Source organism: Amborella trichopoda, chromosome 2 (assembly GCF_054954075.1).
Source record: "Amborella trichopoda isolate Santa Cruz 75 chromosome 2, AtrichopodaSantaCruz75HAP2 v2.0, whole genome shotgun sequence".
In the NCBI taxonomy this organism is placed as follows: domain Eukaryota; kingdom Viridiplantae; phylum Streptophyta; class Magnoliopsida; order Amborellales; family Amborellaceae; genus Amborella; species Amborella trichopoda.
Genome location: NC_142337.1, coordinates 35,518,331 through 35,545,320, shown reverse-complemented (window position 1 = coordinate 35,545,320; position 26,990 = coordinate 35,518,331).

Here is a 26,990-nt window from a genome sequence, read left to right as displayed (position 1 = left end):
AGAGAGCATAGAAAGCAGCTTTGCTGCTGTCTGCGAAGAGATAGAAGAGAGAATGAAAGTACATGAACAGCACCTTGGGCTAGCAGTCTGTGAAAAGAGAGATGAGAGAGAGAGACAAAGCATAAATAGTGGCTTAGCTGCCATCTGTGAAAAGAGAGAAAGAGAGAGAATGTATAGACAGCGGCTTTGCTGCCGTATGTGAAAAGAGACAAAGAGAAGAGAGAATACACAGATGACAGCTTAGTAGTTATTTGTGAAATGAGAGAAGGAAGAGAGAATGCATAGACCGCAGCTTATCTATCGTTCATGAACAGAGAGAGAGAGAAGAGGAGAGTGCACAGACGACGGCCTAGCTGCCGTCTATGAAGAAAGGGAAAGAAGACAGAAAGAACAGAGAAAGAGAAGAGAGAGAGGAGAGAGATGATCTAGAAGAAAGAGAATAATCATAGACTGCAACGACACCCACCAAAAAAGGTAGGTCCACATTATTGTCTCTGAGAGAGAAAAGAGACAGAGAAAGAGACTACAAGGACCGACACGGGGCCCGTCAAAAAGGACAGGCCCACATCACTGTCCCTGTGAAGAGAGGGAGGCAGAGAGAGAGAGAGAATAAAGAGACCACAGCGAGGCCCGCCAAAAAGGGTAAGCCCACGTTGCTGTCCGTATAAAGAGAGCGAGATAGAAAGACAGAGATTGAAGAAAGAAAAAAAAATAAGAAGAGAGAGAGAAAAGAAGAGAAAAGATAAAGGAAAGAAGAAGAGAGAGAAAGGAAAGAGGAAGAGAGAGTAAGGAAAGAAAGAGAGAGAAAAGAAGGAAGTAGAGAGATAAAGGGAATAAGAAGAGAGAAAAAAGAAAGAGGAAGAGAGAGAAAAGAAAGAAAGAGAGATAAAGGGAATAAGAAGAGAGAAAAAAGAAAGAGGAAGAGAGAGAAAAGAAAGAAAGAGAGAGAAAGGAAAGAAGAAGAGAGAGAAAGGAAAGAGGAAGAAAAGTAAGAAAAGAAAGAGAGAGAAAAGAAGGAAGTAGAGAGAGAAAGGAAAGAAGAGGAGAGAAAGGAAAGAGGAAGAGAGAGAAAGAGAAGAAAGAGAGAAAGAGGATGAGGAGAGATTAAGAGAGAGAAGGAGGAGAGAGAAGGAGAGGAGGAGAGAGAAAGAAGAGAGGAGGAGAGAGAAGGAGAGGAGGAGAGAGAAAGAAGAGAGGAGGAGAGAGAAGGAGAGAGGATAAGAGAGAGAATTACCTCTAACATCTAAGGGTACCCACCAAAATCTTCTCTCTCCTCTCTCGCTCTAGACCGTGCCCCAAAAACACTTAAACAAAAAGCCCAAATTTTATTGATCAAGCAAGGGGTTTTTACCTGAGCACCTCACGTGCTTAAATAGATTTTAGGTCCAAACATGGGTGGATGATCAAATTCTGACCTAGTTGATGAAAATTAACAATTAAATGAATTAAAGAAATTCTAAGAAAAGCGGGAAAAATGATGATTTTTCCCCTGCACTATCAATCCGTGAAATTCAAAATCTGATCTTGTAATGGCCATGCAACCTTTGCGATCTTCGAGGTTCCATTTCGGATCGTTCCGGTCTTCATCCTGCCAAAAGATTATTCTTTTCTTGATCGACTCGGGCCGTAGTCAGTCTCTTATTCAATTCCTGATAATTTCTCTCGCAATCATCTGACGTTACGAACTTTACTTCCTTCTTGGTTAGGCCAATCAAGGAAAGTGCTATCTTTGAAAAACCCTCTACAAAATTTCTATAGTACCCTACCAGACCTAGAAAACTACAGACTTCAAACACATTTGTTGGTCTTCCCTACTTAATTACGGTCTCAATTTTACAAGGGTCAACGACAACCCCGTCCTTGAAAACATTATGTCCGATGAAAACGACGCTTAGGGGCCAGAATTCACTCTTAATTTGCTTGGCGTACAACTTTTAAATTTTATGGTCTGGAGGACCATCCTTAGGCGTCTTTCATGCTCATTCAAACTCTTTGAATACACGAGGATATCATCAATTAAAACCACTACAAAGTTATCTAGGAAGGGTCTAAAAACTTAGTTCATCAAATCCATAAAGACAACTGGTGTGTTGGTTAACCCAAATGGCATCACCAGGAATTTGTAATGACCATACCGAGTTCTGAATGCGGTCTTGGGAACATCGTCTTCCTTAACCCGCAGCTGATGGTAACCCGACCGGAGGTCAATCTTAGAAAATACTTGGGCCCCTTGAAGTTGATTAAATAAGTCATCAATTCTGGGAAAGGGATACTTATTCTTTACTGTCACCTGATTTAGCTGTTTATAATCAATGCATAGTCTCAAAGACCCATCTTTCTTCTTTACAAACAGAACCGGTGTGCCCCATTATGATAGACTAGGCCGGATTAACACTTTATACAATAACTCCTGCAATTGCTCTTTTAAATCCTTTAACTTAGCTGAGGCCATCTTGTAAGGGGCTTTAGAAATGGGAGCAGTACCAGGGGCTACCTTTTAAGCTCGATCTCCCTCACTTGTGGTAGAGAGGTTAACTCTTCAGGAAAGACCTCAGGATATTCTGTCAACATCGGTATCTCTTCTAACTTGGACTGGATATCCTGATGTTCTATTACATAAGCCAAGTATCCCACACATCTTTTGGCCAATAGACGAGATGCCCGAAGGGCTGAGATGATGTATGAAGGGGAAGCATCTTTTATACCCGAAAAACTCAGCTCATGTTGGTACGGGTATCTAAAAGTTACAATCTTGTCATAACAGTTTACTGTGGCATAGAGGGTGGACAACTAGTCCATACATAAGATAATATCAAAGTCTTGGATATCTAGGAGTATCAGGTCTATATGTAACATATGCCCGTCAAGTACAGCCCCACAATGCTTATACACTATTCAGTTTCTATAGATTATCCCATGGGTGTGCATATTACTAAAGTCAAATCAAGTTTTGCAGATTAGCATTCAGGTGGCCTGCAAAGTGTGGTGGAACAAAAGAATGGGAACATCCTGGATCAATTAAAATTCATGCTTCAATTCCACAGACAAAAAGCGTACCTCGAATAATCGATGTCGACGCCTTATTTTCTTGCTCAGTTAGGGCAAAAACCCGACCTTGTGTTCTTGGTCGGTCCTCTAGTCCTTTGACTTGGCAGTCTTTAACTAGATGGCCTGGCTTACAATATCGGAAATAGGTCCTGGTCTTCCTAAAGCATTCAGGTGCCGTATGATTACTCAGACCACAATGAGGGCAGACTGGACATTGATTTCCCCTTACATCACTCAGAAAAGTCTGTTGAATCTTAGCACTACCCTGATCATTCTTACCCTTAAATTCTCCCCTTGGAGGTGGTCGGGACTTCCTCTTAAAATTCCCGGGTTGTGCGATCCCCAATCTCCCTTCTTTCCTCAAACAAAAATCTTCGCAATCCCTTTCTATCTTTAGGACAAGATCCACCAGTGGAGAGAAGGTCTTGAGATTTGTTGAAATGATCCTTCCTCATATAGTGGGTCGAAGAGCCCGCTCAAATTTACTTGCTTTTCGCTCCTCAATATCAATAATATGCGGCGCGTATCTTGAGAGCTTAGCAAATTTTATTGTGTACTGCTCTACAAATATCTTTCCCTCCTATTGCTCTATGAATTCCACTTATTTTCTTTCCCTTACAGAGTCAGGAAAATACTTTTCATAAAAAGCCTCTAGAAAATTCTACCAAGTGGCTATAGTTCCTGATCTCTCCCAGGACTGCTTTACTGAACTCCACCAGTGCTCAGCTTTTCCTTCAAGCATGAAAGTGCCCTGTCTCACTTTCTGTTCATCTGTACAATTTAAGACTTCAAAGATCTTCTCCACCTGTCTTCTCCATCTCTCTGCTTTTTCTACTCCCCCTTATCCCACAAAGGTCGGAGGTGCCAGCCTCCAGAATCTTTGTATCAAACCACTATCGTTTTGGTTAGTGGAAGGGGTAGATGGGGCCGACATCGATTCCCTCATTATTTGTGTCATGGCCCCTAGAGTTCTAAATAATTCACCGAAGGCCTCGGTGTTCTTGTTGCTTGAACTCTCATTGTTGGCATGAGTCCTCGGCATCTTCAACCTAAAACACAAGCATCCAGTTACAAGTCTATCTAAGAACTATCCTAAAGACAGTTCTAAAACTTTTTAGACTAAGAATCATATCCTAGCTACTCTGATACCATAACTATCACGACCCTCCCCCTGACCCCTGCTGTACCTTACGGAGGGCAACAGAGTGCTGGATCGCGACTGGAGGTTGCGAATGTCACTCAGGTGGGAGTGGCTCAACACGTGTTACGAGTGCGGAATCAAAGCAAACCATGAAAATAAAACTAAAATTCATGTCATGAGACAGACATTAACCCAAAGCAAAGTCATATTTATTTATACATTCATTCATCAAAATGCTTTACAATCAGTTCAAGGCACTACTGGCCTACAAAAAAAAACAGAGCTACAAAAACATCTCAATGACACAACCACTAAACACCTACTATGAAAACCGTTTGTAGAATCCTTTCTCCAAAAGTTCGAGCTTCACGCGTTCGACACACAATCTCATTGTCCGTCCTTTAGATCAAGACTATCACTCTACAATCATGGGAATAAAAATGGAATGAGCTAACAACCCAATAAGCAGATCTACACCCTTACATTTCAACTCTATAAATGGTAATAACAGTTAACAGTACTCACTAATTTACAAAGATATCAAAAACGTTTCCTCTATTATGTCCTTTAATACTCTCACAGTATAAGGATGAACACAGTTCAGTTATCAGGAACATGCAGTGCATAAATCATACATCATTTCACTTTAAGCAGACAGTAAGACTAACAGTTTATAGTTTCACGTAGTGAAATCTAGAGAAGCCTACTCCTGAAATATAAGTTTCATCGATCAAGTCAAGCCAATCCTATAGCATGGAACCTCTACCCTCGCTCAGAAGGGAGGACAATGACAAGTGGGTGTCCTACCTTGTAATGTCCTCACACACACACACACACACATCCCCAACGTGCTTTCGGGATATTCGATAGGCAGTGCCCTTGCAAGACATGACCCTCTCCTTATGCCCTTCTGGCGAGGGAGCGTTACACTGCCCTATTATCCAGTTTCACTTCTCGACCCCATTCCTATCATGGGGGTCGAGGTACAGTCAATAAATTTTTGGCAAATCAGTATCCAACCACCAATGGGTGTCCTATTGCGTGGTGGTCAGTGGTACAATATCTCACAGTATAAACAGTATCACATTACCCATTACCAATGGGAGGCCCATTTTGTAATGATCAGAGTCAGTATCAATTTCATAGTCACAGAATAATAGAATCCACTACTAATGGGTGGCCCATTACATAGTGTCAGTATCCGTTCGGCTTATGAGTATCACAGAATGATAGTATCAATATCACATAATGATAGTATCAGTTTCACAGAATGATGGTAGTAATATCGTAGAATAGTAGTATCTGTATCACAAAATGATAGTATCAATATCACATTTTGAGTATCACAACTCACATTTCCTGCAATTTCAGGCAGTGATGTCCGATCATAAATAGAGTCATAAATTTCGATTCGCGTAGAATTCGGAGATGGTTCCTAAACCAATTTTACACTAGACACGCACAGATTTTAAATGGGGGTGGTTTGAAAGTAATTGGACCCTTTTTGGCCCTTCAAAAGTGTAGTGCAATGGGGGCTCACTATCTGTTTCCTACTGTATACCTGAGACAGTGACATGTCTCACTTAACGCAGTTGTAACGTTCAATTCATAAGGCATTTCAAGGTGGTTCCAAAACTAAAGTTCGAGTATAAACACTCATATTTTAAAAAAAAGAAGTTTAAAAAATTTGGACTCCATTTGGTTACTCAAACGTTTTTGACAACCAAAGTGATGGTTTTGAACTTTAGTAAAATTTGTCTACAATAATATACCTTTACATATAATGGGATAACTTTCAATATTAGAGGAATTTGGAAATGTGTTCAAAATGTGATTTCAAGAATACTCAGAGATCTTTCAAATGGTAATGGCTTAGGAGAAACTAAACTCCATTTGTTTAGCCAAAATTCATAACAACAGGAACACCATTTTTGAAAATTTACTAAATCTGTCAACAGTGACTAATGTGCATATTTTAAAACATAATTCTTCATGCATAAAGAATTTCAGCAAGATTAAAACATGAATATTTTAGTAGACACAAATATCTTTCCAATGGCAGTGATTTGAGGTCATTTTGGATGTCATTTGGCTATTCAAATCTTAATATAAAAATATGCAAGTTCTTTGAAATTCACAGTGTCACAGGGCATGCTTCATGAAACAATAACTTTCAATCCACAGTAGATATTAACATAGAATCAGTTCCATTTAATTTAGACATACATAATTATGTTTCCATAAAGTTTTGTGAGCAATAAACCCATTCTTAACATCAAAACTAACCATACAGTAGAGGCATCAGTTCAGTAGACTGGTACATAAAATCACTATAAACATTTGTTCTTTATCACATTTTCCATGCTTGTAAGCATTCAATTTCATTCTTCTATAAACTTGATGTAGGGGTGGTAGATCCACTTAATCAACAATGATGCCTTCAATTCTTCTGTTACAATCCTCCTCAAGCTTCTTACAAGGCTTGAACAATGAGATAGCAGTGAGCTTCTAATGAGTCTAACTGTTGGCTCTTAAGTACCCTGTTGACTGAGTGGCAGTTCAAGGCTGGACAAGTGGAAGCACCACACATGCACAAGGACAAGCGGGGTGTGTGGCAGCATGAATCTGGTAGGTGAAAGTGACACGCACGACACTACACGTGTGGCGCTACACGCACGACGTTAGTCCATTTTGCTAAATCTTACTGCTGCTTGTGAAAATTTCTTCTTCTTCTTCTTCTTATACACCCATGGTTCTGCCTCTTTGTCCCCCTTTCACACGCAGCATTACGCTCGCAACGTTGCTCCTTTTCTCTTTCACAGAAGGTGATCCCCTCTCTCTTCAGAGACGGCGATGCCCCAGACGGTGCTGACCTTCCACACGCAGCGTTAGTATCCAAGCACGGTGTTGGTCTTCTCTCTCTTCACACCCAGCATTACCTTTCATGGACGGTGATACTTCCTTGACATGCACAGCGGTAAGCTTTTCCCCCTTTACTGCAGCAAGTTCTTCATTGTTATCAAACTTCTACCGCAGTATGTGTTTCTGTGGCCTAAAAATCATGGTCCTCACAGGGAAAGGCAATGGTGGGTGGATGGGTCATCCGAGGTAACCAAGGCCTTCTTTTTTACAATGTTGAGACGATGCGGCCTCGACTAGGGCAAAGGCGGCCAACATTCCTATGTTGTCATCCAGGCCTTGATTGCTAGATGGGTCGTAGTATGTCCCACCTAGGCTTGGTTATGGCCTCTAGAAATGGGTTTGTCCAGACAAATGTCTCGCACATTTCTAAGACGAACCCTAGCAATGGAGTGGGAGGGGGTATTAAAAGAACAGCTCCCTCCATCTTGACTTTTCCCTTTCTTATTGCCTCCGCTTGGTCAAGCGAACTTTGGTCATGCTTCCCTGGAACAAGCATCGGATCTCGCGTCAGAGGCCCATGCGACTGACAAAAACCTTCAACAGGGTAGTGGTCTAGGGAGGAAGGGGCATTCCCCGCCTCTGCACAGGCGAGTCGGGCCTTTCACAGGGGGATTGGAGAGGACATAATCTTCTGAGACTCCAGTGTGTGGCAAGACTGGGCCGTGGGTTGGACTTCGCTTCTTCCTTTCTCCAAAGAAGAAAAGTAAAGGACCTTAGGAATTCGAAGGGTCTTGGTTGGACTCCGTTGATGCAGCCTATAGGGTTGGGACGGGTCGCCCCCATCCTCTTCGACGCGTAGCGTCTCAGGTATCTGCATAACTTTGGGGCGGTTTGTGGAATAATCGATTTTAGGGGTAGGAGTGTCATCCACTCCTCATAAAGAGGATGGGATGCGTAAGATTTTCCGACTGACATTTGGCTGTTTCTCAGTTGTCTGTGCCACTTCAGCTTTGGGCAAGAGGACAGGGAACCGCAATACTTTCATGTCTCCTATGTGGCAAGTGGGCGTGGATGGTTAGATGCTTCGATCTCACCCTCAGGTCGGGATGACCCGGTGGTGTGGCTCCGGGTTCGAGATGGACTCGGGACCTAAGACCGCTATCTCGTGAATCGCATAAGGAACACGTAGGCAGATATACCAACCTGTGAGAGGAGTTTAGTCGTGAGACGGGACTTACCTCACGTGAGTCCGTGACACGCTTGGGCTAGCTCGCATGAGCGCCCTCTTGGATCACATGGAATGCCCCCTGGCCTGTGGCCGGCTTGGAATAGTCTCGTTTGACCTATTTCTCCTCTCCTGCAAACACACACACACATTAGAATACATACAGGTGGGTATGAGGACACTACCTTGTCATAGGGTAAGCGCATACGTGCATGTGTACTCAAAGGAAAATGGAAGAATTAACATAATGGAGTCCGTGTCAATTCGACAGCCTTCCAGCGTCTTCTTGGCAAACTCTTAATACATAGTATACAGTAAAGAAAGAAAGAAAAGAGGTGAGATAGAGAAGGTGGAAGAGAAAAGAAAAGAGAAAAGAAGAAAGAAAGAAGAGTTTGAAGGCTAGTATGCTTTTCACCTAATACTTCAAAAAAAAAAAGATAAGAGAATTTAAAGGCTGGTCTCCTTTTCACCCAGTACTCTAGGAAAGAAGAAATTGAAGGCTGGTCTACTTTTAACCAATACTCCAAAAAAAAAAATGCAGAAAGAAGAAATTGAAGGCTGGTATGCTTATCACGCAATACTACAAAATAAAGAAATTTGAAAGATGGTTTGCTTTTCACCTAGTTCTTCAAAGAAATAAAGAACGAAATTGAAGGATGGTCTGCTTTTCACCCGGTACGTCAAAAAAATAAAGAAAAGAATTGAAGGCTAGTCTGCTTTTCACCTAGTACTTCAAAGGTAATGTGTATTTTGGAAATGAAAGAGAAAAGAGAGACAAAGGCAGGTATGGCATTCACCCAACTCTTCAGAGATAAAAGAGACAAAAGAGGAATGAACGCTGGTTTGTTTATCACCTAGATCCTTCAAAGATAAAATGTATTTCGTGAAAGAGAATGAGGTCTAATTTTCTTTTCACCTAGTCCCTCATAATGCCAGTGAATAAATAGAAATAAAGAGAGGAGGCTAGTTTGGTTTTCACCTAGCTCCTCAATAGAAAGGATTGAGAAAAAATGAAAAGAGAGAAAAAGACTAGTTTCGCTTTCACCCAGATCCTTTAGAGAAAGAGATAGGAGAAATGAAGGCTGGTTTGTTTTTCACCCAGATCCTTCAGAGATAAAGAAAGAAGAGTATTTGCTTTAGAGAACAGAAGGAGAAAAGAGATGAGAGAGGGTGAAGGTTAGCTTGGCTCTCGCTAGACCTTCTAAAAGGGAGAAGACACAAAAAAGAATGAGAGAAGAGAAGAGAAGAAAAGAGAAGTGAAGAGAAGAGAAGACGTTTGACTGGGCGGCTAGACTGGAACAGTGGCAAGACTGACATGACGGCTGGTCTGACGCGACAGCTAGAAGGGCACGGTGACTTAGACCAGCATGACGACTAAACTGCTTGATGACAAGATTGGCATGACGGCTGGTTAGACACAACGGCTGGTCTAACACGACAGCTAAACAGGCACGATAACTAGACCGGCACGACGACTAAACTGCTCGACAACAAGACTCACACGAGTACAAGGTTTATCCTGCCCTCTGGTCAAACAAGAAAAGGAGGGAAAGAGGAGAGGTGAAGACTAGCTTGGCTCTCGTCAGGTCTTCCAAAAGAAGCGAGAGTGAAATAAGAGTGAGAGAAAAATAAGAATGAATAAAATACAATTAGAGAAAGTAATTAGAATAAAATAAAATAGATAAAGAAGTAAATTAAAATAAAAAGAAGTAAAATAAAATAAAAGGGATGGAAGAAAATGAAATAAAATGAGATGAGGTAATAGGAATAAAGTAAAAGAGGTAAATAAAGTGAAATGAAATAAAACAAAATAAAATGAATGAAGTAAATAAAATAAATAAAATAAAGATAAATAAAAATAAGGTAAGGGAACCTAAGATAAAATAAATAGAATAAGGAAAATATATTAAACTAAACTAAGGTGAGATAAATGGGATGGGTGGGGTTAAGTGGAATAAAATAAAGAAAGAATAAAATAGGTCATGGAAAGGAAAGTTCGATGTTTGAGTTATTAGGCTTAGGGAGTGAAAGAAAGAAAAGAAGTCACGAGGAGTTTATTGGGTCATTGGTTTTTGTTTAGGGGTTTGGAGGAATGATAAAACAAAACGAAACAAGATGGGTGACGCGAAACGAAAAGAAAAAAAAAAAACGGGTATTTTGTTGATGGAATTCTAGAGAGAAAAAGGCTGAAATTGAAGAGAGGAAGATAGTGGAAGGGCTGGAGGTTGCAGGCGGCAGGGAGAGGTTGAGAGGAGGCCCGTGTGGTTTGCTTTTAGAATAAAAGAAAGAGCAGACGGTTGCAGCATGGGAGGGAGTTGTAGAGAGTTTAGAGAGAGAGGAACGTGGTGGTGAAGATGATGGTTGTCGGTAGCAGAGGTAGAGATGGTGGCAGGAGTAGGGGCTGAATTTTTGATGGGGGAAGGAGGGGAGGTGAGATCAGGAGAAGAGGGATGGTTCCAGGGTAGAGATGGTGACAGCTGGAAGTTTGCGAGATAGGGGCAGCAACTGAGATGGAAAGAAATGGTTCAAAGCCTGGTTACAGGCAGGTGATAGAGAGAGGAGGAAAAGAGGTGGAGAAAGGGAACAGTGAGGTGGCGATAATGGGGGCTGGATTGCAGCAGGTGGTGGTTGTGGTGACTGAGAGAGGCGGAGGTGGCTGAGGTGGTTGCAGGTGAAGAGAGAGGGGCGAGATTGCGGGAGGCAGAGGTTGCTTTGTGAGGTGGTTGCTGATGAGAGGCAAGAAAAGGGGGCTGATTGCAGGCAGCAGGGAGAAGCATGGAAAATGAAAGATGGTGCGGTAGGTTGCGTGGTGGTGGGTTGTGGTAGAGTAGAGGCGCACGGTAGTGGGGTTGCTCGACAGTGAATGTCGTGGCAGGGAGGGCTTGGCAGTAGAGTTCGTGGCTGGGAGGGCTCGGTAGCGGAGGTCATGACTGGGAGGGCTCGGCAGTGGGGGTCGTGCTCGGCAGAGGTGAAGGTAGTGGCTCGGCAACAACAATGAGGAATGGGGCGCATGGCAGCCAATGGTGAAGGCATTTGACAGTGAAGGGTGAGGAAAGGGGCACGCAGCAGTGAGGAAATAGACATGCGGGACCACAGGGAAAAGGGGAAAAGGCGGATGTGAGGGTGCACGGCGTGGGAGTGGTCACGCAGGGAGCAAATGAGAAGGAGAGAAAAGAAAAGAGTACAGAGAGAAGAGAGAGAAAAAGAGTAGAGAGAGAAAGAAAAGTAAAGAAGAGAAGAAGGGTGAGAAGAGAGAGGAGAGAGAGAAGAGAGAGAAATAGTCACCTTAAGCCCAAGAGTACTAACCCAAAAGTTTCTGTTTCCTTTCTCTCTCTTAAACGTGACCCAACAATGAACAAAGGATGAAATTTTTATTAAGTCAAAGTGGAATCCTTGATACAATGCCTATATGTGATACATATATAAAACCTACCCAAACATGAGTGGATGATCGAAACTTAACCTAAGTGACGAAAATTAATAATTCAATGAATTAAAGAAATTCTAAAATTGGGAGCAAAATATGATTTTGCCCCTGCCCGAACAATCTATGAAATTACAAATCAATCTTTGCTTCTTCTTGCGAACTTTCTATGGCTGATTTCAGACCTTTCCGGTTACCATCTGGCCAAAATAATACTGCTTTTTGGTTGAGCTCGAGAAGACGATCATTTGGGCATCCATTTCGAGCCATGGATCAGAGTTTTGGCTCACGATCATGACGTGACAAACCATGGGAAACCGTGCAACTTTAGATTTAAGATTCAACCAATTTCTTAGTGGTTTTCTTCGATTTCTTATGGGAAAATGATAAAGTTGTCACAATCATTCTGCAAGAAGAACAGCTCGATTTGGTGCCCGGATGACTGTGTTCCAAATTGAAAAACTTTTGCCGGAATCTTGATTTTAGTGGCCAAAATTTTCCATTGTTCATCCTTGATTTCTGAGGAATCCGACAGTCCATCACGAGCGAAGTTCAACCTGGAGAAAGCTCTTGACCTTGTGGTCGTAACGGGTCTGATTTTACGTCGATCCAACGTGCGAACATTGTGATGCAGGAGTTTGATCGAGGGGACGTGCTGATGAAAATTTCTTGCTACTTCTGGAGTTTTTCGACGAACTTCTCTATTCGATTTCTCCTGGCGCGAGCCATGTCATCGTGCGTGCCACATATCAAATCGATTGGGTCGATGAGACGAACGTGCTCCCAAAATTTGGGCATGATTCGACCCGAGATGAGGGAGATACTGCCATAGAAAGGTTGCCCCCAAAATTGCGAAGCACAATTTCCATTAATAGAAACTGGTTCGCCGAGGGCGCACCATAATAGTGTACGGGCTACCCACCATAACTTGTTCTAGAAGCATCCAAATGCACTGAAAATTGGTTCCCAAAGGTTTTCGATCGTTCTGAATCCAATGGCGATGGTTTAAAGACCATTTGATGCTCCGACAGTGGTGTCGTAGTTCAAGGTCCATTTTTAGCATGATAGAGGCAGAATTTCCCAAAAATATTTTTGTCATATACACTGCCATAACTCATCGGATTGCGATGAAACTTGGCAGGTGTTCTTAAGAGGCTCTTAGATGAATTCTTGCATGTTTTTAGACCATTTTGAGACTATTAAAAATTTCACTTCCAGATCAGGGCTTATTGTCTTACGACTTCCTTAGTCTACAGGCATTTTGGCACTTGTGGACCTAGGTCACAAATTATTATCTCCTTATTTACATCGGGGATACAAGTGATGGAAAATGACCTCAAACAGCTTGCGCCGCCGAATGTTGTGCTTCGAGAGAAGCGAGAAGTACAACATTCAGAAAAAAAATTATTCCTTCGACTTTAGTTTTCTTCCTGGCCACGGGATCACACGAATGCCAAAGGGACACTCGTACAAAGCTGCTTCCCGGGGGGGTGACCAAGGCGCACTGACGGCTGGGGGCCTTGTTGTGGACCCAGACGTGGAGACTCTTGGGGGATGTGTTTAGAGTCCTCACCCCTATCAGACTTTTTTGTTTTGGTTCCAACAGCTATGGGGCTTGCTTAATGGCTTGTAGACCCAGTCAGTCAGAGTCCAGACTTGTCTGAAAGTCAGGGGCCTTGCTTAAAGGCTTTCTTCCCAGTCAGTCAAAGAAGTTTTGCTTTGGATAGACAGTTAAGGAGCTCTTCGTCGGCGTTTTGCTGGTACCCCCCTTTAGCTTTGACAAGAAGGGTACCTCAGTGGCTCTGTTGAGCCTAAGAGGTGCTTTTTTTTGCCTGTCCCGAATGTTTGGTCTGGCTAGGCAGGGGTTTTGGTGAGGCAGCCACTGGGGACTTCACCCTGGCTACTGTGGGAAGGTATTGACCTAGTTTGACAGTTTCTTGTATGTGGGACCATCTTTGGCTTGTTAAGATGAATCTTCTTGTTTTTTGGTTGACTTCTTGGGAATAGGGTCCTTTAGCATGGAATCCTGACTTGCCGTCTTGACGATTCTTCTGGGTCTTGGGTCCTTTCATGAATGGACTCAGACTGTCGGATGTTTCTTGAAGCTCTTGTTTTTGGGTCCAGATAACAGGGCATTCTGCTACAAAGAACTTTTTCTTTGAAATGCTGATTGAAGCCGCCTATGCAGGTGAACACTGCATCAACCTGCTTATTGGTCCAAGCGCCCTTTCGGGTTTTCAATTGAACTGGGGGAAGTGGTGCCTTAAAGATGGTTTTCACCAACTTCCTTTTTATTAGGCTCTTTTGCTCATGACCAGATGGCCACGTCTACCTTTTTCCATTTTTGCTCATGGTGTCTATTACGGGTTTTTATTGTGCCCAATTTTTATTTTACGGAACACTCTTACTCATGGTTTCATGACCATCCCTGTCCATCATTTGTACTCATGGCATTCCCCTTTTCTGGTTTACACCATGCCCGTTTTTTTGTGGGGGCGAGTTTAAGGTCATGCCTTGATCTGAGCAAAGCAGGTTAACATCGTGCAGTCAGAACGTGCACTATAGTTTAGGGTCATACAGCTAGACCGTGATGGTGATGGATGATAGTCTGTGGAGGCCATGGAGTGAGCATGGTGGTGGTTTGACTCACTTTGGGGTGATGGCACGAGACCGTCTGTGAATGGTGAATTGTGTTTGGATGGAAGGTGGATAATGGTGACCCACTAGCTAACGGTAAGTATGGAAAGTGGAAGGGCTCACCGTGATTTCGTGAGCGTGGGTATGACTCACTGGGGAATGTTGCGAGTTCTTGAAGGGTTATGGAGATGGACTGGTTGGGGAGGAAATGGAGATGATATTCATGCGCAGACAGACCGGCTAGGGGAGGCATGCGTAACACGGCATGCAAAGGGCATATGTGCATCGGAGGAAACACATGTGTGGAGGAATGTTTAAGGTCATGCCACCAGGACCTGGGCAAAGCAGTTTAATGTCATGCGGCCAGGACATGCACTATAGTTTAAGGTCATACAGTTGGACCATTGTGGAAAGCAATTTATCGTCATGCGACCAGGACATGCACTATAGTTTAGGGTCATATAGGTGGACCATTGCGCGAAGCAGTTTAACGTCATGCGGCTAGGACGTGCACTATAATTTAGGGTCATATAGCTAGACCGTTGTGCGAAGCAGTTTAACATTATGCGGTCAGGATATACATTATAGTTTAGGGTCATACAGTTGGACCGTCATGCGAAGCAGTTTAACGTCATGCGACTAGGATGAACACTATAGTTTAGGGTCATACAGCTGGACCGTGTATGAGTCGCCACGCATGTGGGTTACCAATGAGGGTTGGACTGATGTGAAGTGAATGAGGCTCCATGGGGAATGAGCCTATGGATGGTAGTCTAACTCACTGGAGATGAAGTGGCCGAGGCCATTTATGAGCAGTGGGTTTAGATGGTGATGGTGGCTTAGCGAGGGATGGTAGGCGAAAGCGGACTCACTGGGGATTAGGAAGTGGGTGTGACTCCTTAGGGATAAGAGATTAGGGCATGAATGTGACTTTAATGGGGATGGAAAGGCGATGAGGGTCGAACCTTGCCGATGCGCACATGAACGGGCTGGCTAGGGAAGGTATGCATGGAGGCGCATGTAAAGGGCATGGGCGTGGAGGCAAAAGAGCTGCACTAGCACACGGTGGTGATTCGTGGGAATCAGGTGCGCCCGACAGTAAGACGTGCACGACCATCATCTCAGGGAGTTGTGCACGGCAGTGGACTACAAGGCACGCATAAGGTAGCAAAAACATGCACGGTAGTATAACACACACGGCAGTGAGCTTTTAAGAGGCTCATGGCGATGATCGTGCGGTATCATGTGGCAAGTGCATGCTCGATGATAGCATTTATGCATGGCAGACTGGGTCAAAACGCACGAGACGACAAAACACGCACGTCAGCACTTTGAGAGGGAACGCGCTCGATGCCATCTTAAGAAAAGCATATGACAGTCTGGACAGTCGTGCTGGAAGAATGTGCACACAACAATGAAGTAGCATTGCCCTTCAGCAGGCTGCAAGCCATTAAGTGTTACGTTTTCCCTCACACGTGTCTTTTTTACTTAAATGTCCTTTTGGGATTTCGTTTAAGCCCATCTTTTTATTTGATGACTTTTGCCCACAATAGCTGGTGATGCTACCATGCCCCGTTATTTTTCTTTTGTTTCGTTTCTTATTTTTCTTTTGACACTTTTGCCCATGGTGCCCTTTCGGGTTTTTACCATGTTCGTCTTTTGATGTTTTTTCACGTGATGCCCTTTCGGGTTTTCATCATGTCCATCCCCCCACCCTCTTTTTTTCTTTTTTTTTTTTTTTTTTTTTGCGAAGGCATAATTAAGGTCTTGCCACCGTGATATGAGGACATGTTTAATGTTGTGCCTCTGAGACCGTATGTTCTGCAGTTTAACATCGTGCAACCAGGACATGTGATATAGTTTAGTGTCTTACAGCTTGGACCATGGCTATGAAGTTTAGTGTCTTGTAGCTTGAAAAGTAGTGCGGCACCGGATCTCATGCTAGTTCAATTTTCCCATGGTCTATGCGATCTTGGATGATGTCTCCAATGGTACTACAGTTCTTAGTCTTGTGACCAAGCATCTTATGATATTGGTAATAATTAGGCTCTTCATCCCTCACGATATGAGAGAGTTTCAAGCAACTTGGGGATATATGTCAAAGGAATAACCCTTGTGATGGCTTTGTCTTGAGAAGCGCATGGCATTGTACTTGGGGAACTTGAGTCTTTGGCCTCCTTATGGCAATAGAGCTCGATCATAAGCTGGGTACGGCTTCTGGTAGCGATTCAGCTTCTCTGTCACTAAGAGATCACATATTTTTGATGCTTTGGCTACCGTGCATTTTACTAGTCATCCATTCTCAATCTGAAGAAAAGATGGAGAAGGGACTGACAGTGAGGCAGGTGAGGGTGGGAGTAGCTCTTCTCGTGATGACCATTTTTCAGGGACCGGACGCAGTGCTTGAGGGATAGAAAAGAGGGATTGGTGCCCCAAGGGGATACACTCAATTCTACATATGACGGAAATAGCTCTTGGTGCAAGATTTCTATCACTTCATCCCTTGATTTCATCTCGGCTTGTAATTGCCTTAGTGAGGCCTTAAGCTGTGCGATCTCGTCTCCATAGGATTCAGGTACTTCAGTGATCACCATAGTTTCTTCACCAACTATACTTGAGGGCTCTTTTGCGTCAAGAGAGAACCTGAACCTCTCATAAGACGACAAGCTTTTATCATCATCCTCAAGAACTCACATGAGGCATTCATGGCACGGGGACAGCAGGCAATTGGCTTTACAGGGAGTCGTGGTGTTCTCAGGGCATGGCGGATCTGTTTGAGCAGGGCTGTCAATAGGGGCATAGCTCATCTCATTCAATACTGGGGAGCTACTTTCCTCAAATGAGAGTGATGAGATCTCATCAAAGGTAAGAATGTCTAGGCGAGAGCAGGCGAGGGAGGCCGCTTCATTGCAACCAATGAGAGCAGATGACTGTCCATCACGTCCCCAAGATTCTATGATGAAACCATGCAAAGACGGAAGGAAAGTGGACAGTGGACAGCGGCAGAGTCCCCTTCCTGTTCAGAAGGTCGGCCTCATCGATGAATTTCTCAAACCCTTGAAGCGGCTTAACAGTCTTTTTTTTAGCTTCATCCTGGGGAGCCGGGATGTTGAGCTAGAATTTGGGGGGAGATAATAGATCATTCTCTTGCATTATGGGAAGGAGACCTGTCTCTCCATAGATCAAACTCTCTATGACAAATAGGTCATGGACAGCGCCCTCGGTGGGTTTGGCTTCCATCTTACTTGAGACACCAGGACTACCCCACAGCGGTCCCTTTCAGCTCAATAGATGTTTAGGGCAAAGTGATTCAGGCCCACGAGCTGCCTCGAGCTCAGTCTGCTCAAAGAAGCCATTGCTCTCGATACCCCGACCTGAGATGGGTTTGGGTATCTGATCGGGTGATGGCGCAATTGGCTCAAGATTGATGGGGTCACTGGGATCAAACTGGCTCTTTGCTCCATTTGTAGGCTCGTCTTTGCCCCAAGTGAGAATTGAATCTTTATAGATAACTGGCTTCATCCTACCCCGAGTAAACTTTTTAGTGTTCACCTCATGCCATGCTTTTTTATCATCATCCACATCAAGGGGTGTTAGAGGGGAGAAAGGGCTCTCATCTTCAAAAGAGAAGCCTTCAATGGTGTTCGTTTCTTTGCCCTCAGAAATAGGGGAAGATTCAAATTTGTGCATGTGTGCACAATGCAAAGCTGCACCAATGGCAGGTGGCGGAATTCTTGCGTATGCGCCCCTTGAAGAAGGACTTCAGGTGACCTGGGAGTCAACCTGGGCTCGAGTAGCATGTCTTGCCGTAAGAAGCTTGATGCCATGAGCATGTATGTGTGATGGAATGGCCGTGTGACCATCTCTCACAGAGTGAGTAGGCGTGTGATGGGAGGGGGGGCTAGGAGATTTCCCCTCGTGTGCTCGGGCAGGCGTAGCAACAAGCTGCCCTGAGCAATGCAATGCATATGCAAGGAGAGTGCAGGGCCAAGTCCAAGAAGAGCCGAACCCTGACAATGCCCCGAGGTAATCTGAGGGTTGCCTTGAGTGGTGCAATTCATATGCAAAGGATGTGTAGGGCCAAGTCCAAGAACACCTGAACCATGACAGTGTCCCGAGGTAACCTAAGGGTTGCCCCGAGTGGTTCGATGTGTACGCAAAAGATGTGAAGGGCTACCCTGGCAATGTTTAGAGGTAACCGGAAGGTTGCCCCGAGGTGTATCTAGAATGGATGGTCCAGTAGCTTTAGTGGGTGTGTATGAGGTGGTGTCTTTAGAGCTACATCCTCCTGGTGTCGAGCCTCTTGTTATAGGTGATAGAGAATGGGGGGTAGCCTCGTGGCCACCCATAGGAGCAACAACAGATGACCTACCAGTCATGGAAGACGGAGGGAGGGCCTTCAGGCTGCCCCGAGTAGTGAGACCCGCAAGTAACTTGCCGGTAGCAGGGTGCATGCTGTGTGTGGTGGCGAGTGTGCCACCAATGCAAGGTGCATTATCGGAGGGTCCGCCAATGCAAGGAAGTAGGGAGTGAGGGACTTTTTGATCCATCCTCACCTCTATCCAGGTGAAGACCTGGAAGCGTGACACAGGGTCGATGCTCAGGAGAGAGGTCAGGAACGAGGTTCGTGGAACTTGTTCCCGGTGAAGACTCACGAGTGCGGGGATTACAACCCCAAAGACAGAGAGTAGGAAACTGAAGAAAGGAAAGTCAAACAAGGACAATCCGACTATGGGGTAGTGTGTCCCCAGTGGAGTCACCAAGCTAGTTAAATGACTTGATCTCACCCTCAGGTCGAGATGACTTGGTGGCATGGGACATACCACACGTGGGTCCGTGACACGATCAGGCTAGCTCACATGGGCGCCCTCTTAGATCACGTGGAATACCCCTTGGCCTGTGGTTAGTTCAAAATCGTCTCCTTTGACCTGTTTCTCTTTTTCTGTAAATACACACACACATTTGAGTACAGACAAGTGGGTCTGAGGACCCCACCTTATCAGAGGGTGAGCGTACGCATATGTACTCAAAGAAAAATGGAAGAATTAACATAATAGAATTCGTGTCAATTCGACAGCCTTCCATTGTCTTCTTGACAAGGGACTCTTAATACATATTTTACAATAAAGAAAGAAAGAAAAGGGGTGAGATTGAGAAAGTGGAAGAGAAAAGAAAAGAGAAAAGAAGAAAGAAGAGTTTGAAGGCTAGTCTACTTTTCATCTAGTACTTCAAAGAAAAGAAGAATAGAGAATTTGAAGGCTGGTCTAGTTTTCACCTAGTACTTCAGAGAAGTAAATAAAGAAGAAATTGAAAGCTGGTCTGCTTTTCACCCAATACTCCAAAAAAAATATAGAAAGAAGAAATTGAGAACTGTTCTACTTTTCACCCAGTACTCTTTATAAAGAAAGAAGAAATTTGAAGGTTGGTCTGCTTTTCACCCAACACTTCAAAAGTAATGTGTATTTTGGAAATGAAAGAGAAAAGAGAGACAAAGGCTGGTTTAGCTTTCACCCAACTCTTCAAAGATAAAAGTGAGAAAAGAGGAGTGACGACTGGTTTATTTTTCACTCAGATTCTTCAGAGATAAAATGTATCTTTCGAAAGAGAATGAGGGCTAGTCTGCTTTTCACCTAGTCCCTCATAATGTCAGTGAATAATGAGAAATAAAGATAGGAGGCTAGTTTGGCTTTCACCTCGCTCCTCAATAGAAAGGATTGAGAAAAAATTAAAGGAGAGAAGAAGGATGGTTTGGCTTTCCTCCAGATCCTTCAGAGAAAGAGAAAGGAGAAACGAAGGCTGGTTTGTTTTCCACCCAGATCCTTCAGATATGAAGAAAGAAAAGTATTTGTTTTAGAGAAAAGATGGGGAAAAGAGATGGGAGAGGGTGAACGTTAGCTTCGCTTTCGCTAAACCTTCGAAAAGGGAGAAGAGACGAAAAAGAACGAGAGAAGTGAAGAAGATAGAAGAAGTTTGACTGGACGGCTAGACTGGCACAGTGGCAAGACTGGCATGGCAATTGGTTTGATGTGGCAGCTAGACAGGCACAGTGACTCAGACCGGCACGACGGCTAAACTGCTCGATGACAAGACTGGCACGACGGCTGACCTGACGGAACAGCTGGCCAGACACGGTAGCTAGACGAGCACAGTAGCTAGACTGACATGACGGTTAAACTGCCCGACGACAAGACTTGCATGAATGCAAGGCTCAGCCTACCCTCTAGCCAAACAAGCAAAGGAGAGAAAGAGGAGAGGTGAAGACTAGCTTGGCTCTTGCTAGATCTTCCAAAAGAGACGAGAGTGAAATAAGAGTGAGAGAGAAATAGGAATGAATAAAATAAAATTAGAGAAGGTAATTAGAATAAAATAAAATAGGTAAAGAAATAAATTAAAATGAAATGAAGTAAAATAAAATAAAAGGGATGGAAGAAAATAAAATAAAATGAGATGAGGTAATAGGAATAAAGTAACAGAGGTAAATAAAGTAAAATGAAATAGAATAACATAAAATTAGTGACGTAAATAAAATAAAGGAAATAAAGATAAATAAAAATAAGGTGAGGGAACCTAATATAAAATAAATAGAATAAGGGAAATATATTAAACTAAAATAAGATGAGATAAATGGGATGGGTGAGGTTAACTGGAATAAAATAAAGAAAAGAATAAAATGGGTTATGGAAAGGAAAGTTTAGTGTTTGGGTTACTGACTTAGAGAGTGAAAGAATAAAAAAAGTCATGAGGGGTTTATTACGTCATTAGGTTTTGTTGAGGGTTTGGAGGAATGATGAAAACAGGACGAAGCGAGATGGGTGACGCGAAACAAAAAGAAACGAAACTAGGAAATGAAAAGAACAGAAAAAAACGAGTATTTCGTTGGGGCAATTCTAGAGAGAGAAAGCCTGAAATTGCAGAGAGGAAGATCGTGGAAGGGCCGGAGGTTGCAGGCGGCAAGGAGAGGATGAGAGAAGGCCCGTGTGGTTTGCTTTTAGAGTAAGAGAGAGAGCGAAAGGTTGCACGTGGGTGGGACTTGCAGAGACTTTAGAGAGAGAGCAGCATGGTGGTGAAGATGATGGTTGCCGGCAGCAGAGGTGGAGATGGTGGAAGGAGTAGGGGCTGAATTTTTGGTGGAGGAAGAAGGAGGGGTGATGAGAGCAGGAGAAGAGGGATGGTTGCAGGTTAGAGTTGGTGACAGCTGGAAGGTTGCGAGATAGGGGCAGCATTTGAGAGGGAAAGAAATGGTCCATAGCCTGATTGCAGGCAGGTGGTAGAGAGAGGAAAAGAGGCGGAGAACGAGAATAGTGAGGTGACGATAATGGGGGCTGGATTACAGTAGGTGGTGGTTGTGGCGATTGAGAGAGCCGCAGGTGGCAGAGGTGGTTGCAGCTGAAGAAACAGGGGCGAGATTGGGGGAGGCGGAGGTTGCTGTGTGAGGTGGTTGCTGATGAGAGGCAGGAAAAGGGGGGGACCGATTGTAGGCAGCTGGGAGAAGCATGGACAGCGAAAGATGGTGCGGCACTGCTTGGTGGTGGGTTGTGGTGGAGTAGAGGAGCACGACAGTGTGTATGCTCGGCAGTGAAGGTCACGACCGGGAGGGCTTGGCAGTGTAGTTCGTGGCTTGGAGGGCTCAGTAGCCAAGGTTGTGACTGGGAGGGCTCGGCAGTGGAGGTCATGCTCAGTAGAGGTATGAAGGTAGTGGCTCGGTAGCAACAAGGAGGAATGGGCCGTACAACAGTGTGGTGAAGGCGTGCAGCAGTGAAGGATGAGGAAAGGGGCGTGCAGCAGTGAGGAAATGGATGTGCGGGACCACAGGGAAATGGGGAAAAGGTGGACGTGAGGGTGGACAGCGTGGGAGTGGTCGTACAGGGAGTAAATGAGAGTAGGAGAGAAAAGAACAGAGAGAAGAAGAGTGAAACACGGACGACAGCTTAAGCTGCCGTCCATGAAAGGGAACAGAGGGAAAGTGAGAGGAAGAGAAAAGAGAGAAAAAGAGAGTAGAGAGAAAGAGAGAAGAGTGAGAAAGGAGAGGAGAGAGAAAAAGGGTTACCTTAAGCTTAGAGGTACCAACCCAAAAGTTTTCTCTCATTTCTCTCTCTTAAACGTGACCCAACAATGAACATAGGATGTAATTTTATTAAGTCGAAGTAGGGTCCTTGATATAATGCTAATACGTGATATATATGGAAAACCTATCCAAACATGGGTGGATGATAAAAAACTAAACTAATTAACGAAAATTAATAATTAAATGAACTAAGAAATTCTAAAATTGGCGGCAAAATGATGATTTTGCCTTTGCCCCAACAATCTGTGAAATTCAAAATCAGCCTTTGTTTCTTCGTGCGAACTTTCTATGGTTGATTTAAGGCCTCTCCGGCTACCATTCGGCCAAAATAATATTGTATTCTTGATGAGCTTGAGAAGACGATCGTTTGGGTATCTATTTAAAGCTATGGAATAGAGTTTTGAACCACGATCATGACGCGACAAAAATATAGGAAAATATACAACCTTAGATTCAACATTCAACCCGTTTCTCAGTGTTTTTCGTCAATTTCTTCTTTGCAGTGTGATGTACAAGTTGCCACCATCATTATGCAAAAAGAACGGCTCGATTTGGTGGCCGGATGACTATTTTTCAAATTGGGAAACTTTGGCCGGAATCTAGATTCCGATGGCAAGATTCCGATGGCTCGGGCCATGTCATCATGCGTGCCACATATCAAATAGACGGAGTCGATGAGAAGAACGTGCTTCCAAAATTTGGGCACGATCCGACCCGGGATGAGGGAGATACGGCCATATAAAGTTTTCCCCCGAATCTGTGAAGCACAGTTTCCATTAAGGGAAATTGGTTTACCGAGGGTGCAACATAATAGGGTACGGCCTACCCATTTTGGGTAAGGTGCCTATAACTTGCTCCAAAAGTGTCCAAATGCACCGAAATTTGGTACCCAAGAGTTTTCAAACATTCTGAATCGAATAGCGATCGTCTGGAGACCATTTGACACTCCGATAGTGGTGCTTTAGTTCAAGGTCCATTTTCAGCACGATAGAGGCAAAATTTTCCAAAATATTTTTGTCATCTGCACTACCTTAAACTTGTCAAATTGCGACGAAATTTGACACATGTTCTTAGGAGGTACTTAGCTACACTCTTACATGTTTTCGGAGCATTCCGAGACTGACCAAAATTTCACTTCCAGATCAGGGTAAGTGTCCTCCGGCTTCCATAGTCCACAAGCATTTTGGCACCTGCGGACCTAGGTCACGAACTGCTCTCTCCTTATTCGCAACGGGGATAGTGATAGAAAATGACCTCAAACAGTGGACACTGGCGGCTTAGACCAACGATTATGCTACTGGCAAGCTTAGTTTGGCCCTCTACAGGCGGGGCCTCTTGCCCTAAGGGAAGGGGGAACGGTGTGTCTTCCTCGTCCTTTCAGTTTGGCAGGTCTTTCTAAGGCACAAAGAGATTCAAATTCAATAGGGGTCAAGGGGATTACTTTTCCACATCTCTTTTCTTCCTGGAAGAGATGATTAAGTGACCTCGTCATGTCTTCATATCCTCATGCGAGGTTGAAGCAGTTTCCCTCAATTTTGGGTCTGTTTGGGCTTTTGTAGATAGCACGGGCCCCTGGGGATGTATTGGGTTTGCAAAGCAATAATTTACGTCGACATAGTGTGATTTGTCAGTTGGGAATGGCCTTTTGTCAACGTAAACCACATGCTGCCTCCCATCCCGGCTATATTTGAAGCATTGATGAAGTGTGGATGGGACCACACCATGCTCATGAAGCCAAGGGTGACCCAACAGGATGTTATAAGAGGTATCCATGTGGATAACATGGAAAAGGGTGGTGGTGTTCAAATCTCCAATCTTGAGCTTGAGCCAAATCGTGCCCGTCGGCTTTTCCCCGGACTGATTGAATCCTTGAACTATTAGGATAGTGGGTTCGAGTTGGTCAATTCTTAATCCAATCCAAGAAAGGACCCTTCGGGGCATTAGGTTCACCATAGACCTCCATCCAGGATGATGCGGTTGACTTGACTGGCGTGGAGTTCACCTGTCACAAAGAGGGGACGGTTGTGTGACCTTTCACCTAATTGCAAGTCATCATCTGAGAATGTGACAGTCATGGAATTGTTAAGTATGATAGGATCCACTTCAACTCGCTCGACCTCAGTTTCATACACCTTGAGACTAGAGAGTGCTTGCACCAAGGCCATTCGGAGGTTGTTGGATAACATGAGGGAATTGTAGATGCTCAAGAGGGCAGTGAGTGTCCTTAGATGTCCGACCACGTCGTATTTAACTTTGTCTGCTTTGGGAAGGGCGGTTCCTTGGTTCTCCCTTGTCCTGAGAGGAGAGGCAAACACAAGGATGGTCTTTGGTTGAGGAGGATCCACCGCAGCTGCCAGGGGAGTGGCAGCCGCTGCCACAGGCTCAGGTGGAAGAGGTCAACTGCACTGTGCGGCCGGAGTAGGTGCAACGGGAGTAAGTTAGGGCGAAGACAGCACAGTTGGAGCAGGTGCAACAGGAGTAAGATGGGGTGAAGAATGCATGGGTGTGGATGTTTGGCGATGGATGTACGAGGTGTCGGTGCAGTTTCTTGACATTTGGGGAGAAGGGGTGGTTTGCTGAGGGAGACGGTCGGCTCTGCATAAGGGACTGGCCGTGGGCCGGGGCATTTTAGCGTTTTGAACGGAGGGGCTTTCCAATCCAACTTTAGCCTCCTCCCCGACTGTAGTCGCATCCAGTCTACCTGGGTTGTCGCACATCCTTGGTAGAAAACTAGCATGTGACAAGTCTTGTGACTCAAGGGGCCGGTCTAGTCAAACTTCTCTAATGCCTTTCTCGAACCAGACTTACGGGGTTGCTGACCCTTTTCTGCTGCGGGCCTTGGGGTTTGAAGCCCTTGAGGGCACCATCTAGGTTGGTTGGGCTCACGATGGCCTTGGGGCCCCATGTTTCCTAGGTTTGCTCGCGACGGCCTTGGGGCCACGGGTCGGATGGGGAAGGCGCCCCAACACGTGCTCTGGTGGTGCAGTAGTGGTCGGCGTTGTCGGTTTCAGGCCCTTCTGTGTCCAGCAATGGGTCGAACCTGTTATGTTCTGATAGACCCTACGGGGAGGCGACCTCCATCTTTCACTGTAGGAAGGGCACTTCCACCCCCTTCTCATGTTTCGGCTGCAAATTCCAATGAATCCTTCCCCAGAACCGGAAGCGGTATCAGTTTTCCTTTTGGCAGGCCTGCTCGACTGATGCACGGGCTAACTTAATCAGCTCGGGCAAAGTGTAATGCCCGGGAAGGAGGCAGCTTGAAGGCCACGATGGTGGCCGGGGACTGCTTGAGAGAGGGGCAAGGCGACTGGTCATTGTTATTGGTGTCCTCCTATTTCACACCCTATGGCGAGGGCTTGTTCGCACGTACGAGGAAGGAGGATTGGAGAGCGTGATGTTCGAAGGGAACTCCTTCGAGTACTTGGGCGGCTTGGAAGGAGTTGGTGGAGCGGCAGACACCCGTCCTTCTTTGCGGTTGGGAGCATCTTTGGACTTACACGTGTCTGTGCCGTCCATGGTGGTGTTTGGGGAAGTGAGGGGTGGAGTACTCTTGGTACCCACGCGTTTGGTTGGTGAGGCCTTAGAACCTCGTACTTGCATGCGCATTTGTTTGTGGGACTTTCTGCTGTCTCGAAAGTCGCATTTTCATCGGATCTCAGCCTTTTGGATGCCCCGAACTAAAGGGTTAGCATGCATGATGTGGGCTGTCTTGGGACCACCCGTGCTGCGTCCGGGTTGGAAGAGACCCGAAAGAGTTAGGCAAGTGGGGTGGGCTATATCGCCTACCCCGATTCGCCATAGTGACGATTAGATCATCAGTAATGATGTATGTGTAGCAATGATGTATGTGTAGGTGCGCATAGTGGTTGAGTGGCTACGCGGACCAACATAGAAGTTGCCATCGTATGGTGTATGCTCGGGAATGCCAGTGTTGGCAATTCCCGTGTGTGACATGGGCGGGGTCACCTTCCAGTTATTTGCGTAGGCAGTGGCCTTGTTGGGACCCATCGGGCGATGAGGAATAGTGGCACAAGGACCATGTTGAGGCATGTGACTGACGGGGTGTTCGTCAGTGACAGGGTGCTTTTGTGAGGGGGCGGGTGTAGTGCCGCCCATGCAGTTGACATCAAGGGATTTTCTCTTGACACCAGAAGAGGAGGGACAAGGAGCTTAAGAGCCCATGCCCCAATTCTTCTTAGGTAGGACTAGGATAGCAGAGCTAGCCAGGTCGCTTGAGTAGGACGTGGGGGAGGCAGGACCAGATGGTCTGCTCGCTCTAGGTGAGGTCAAGGACATGGGGATGTAGAAATCCCCAATCCGGACAAAGAAGGGATTGTGGGATCCCATATCAACTTTAAAGAGAGAAGAAAGAGAGGATCATACCTGAAAATAGCCAGAGCCAATGATAGGGTGACGTGTCCCCAATGGAGTCGCCAGTTGGTCAGACCTGGTTCTCGTAGGGGGGTCGAGAGAGAACCCTCTCTTGGACAAATGCAAGGTCGTCCGCCCACGGGCTTGAAGGAGCGCACTGGTGTGAGGCGGTGGGCATGGGGGCTCCTGGCATGCAAATAGGTACCAACAATGAGAT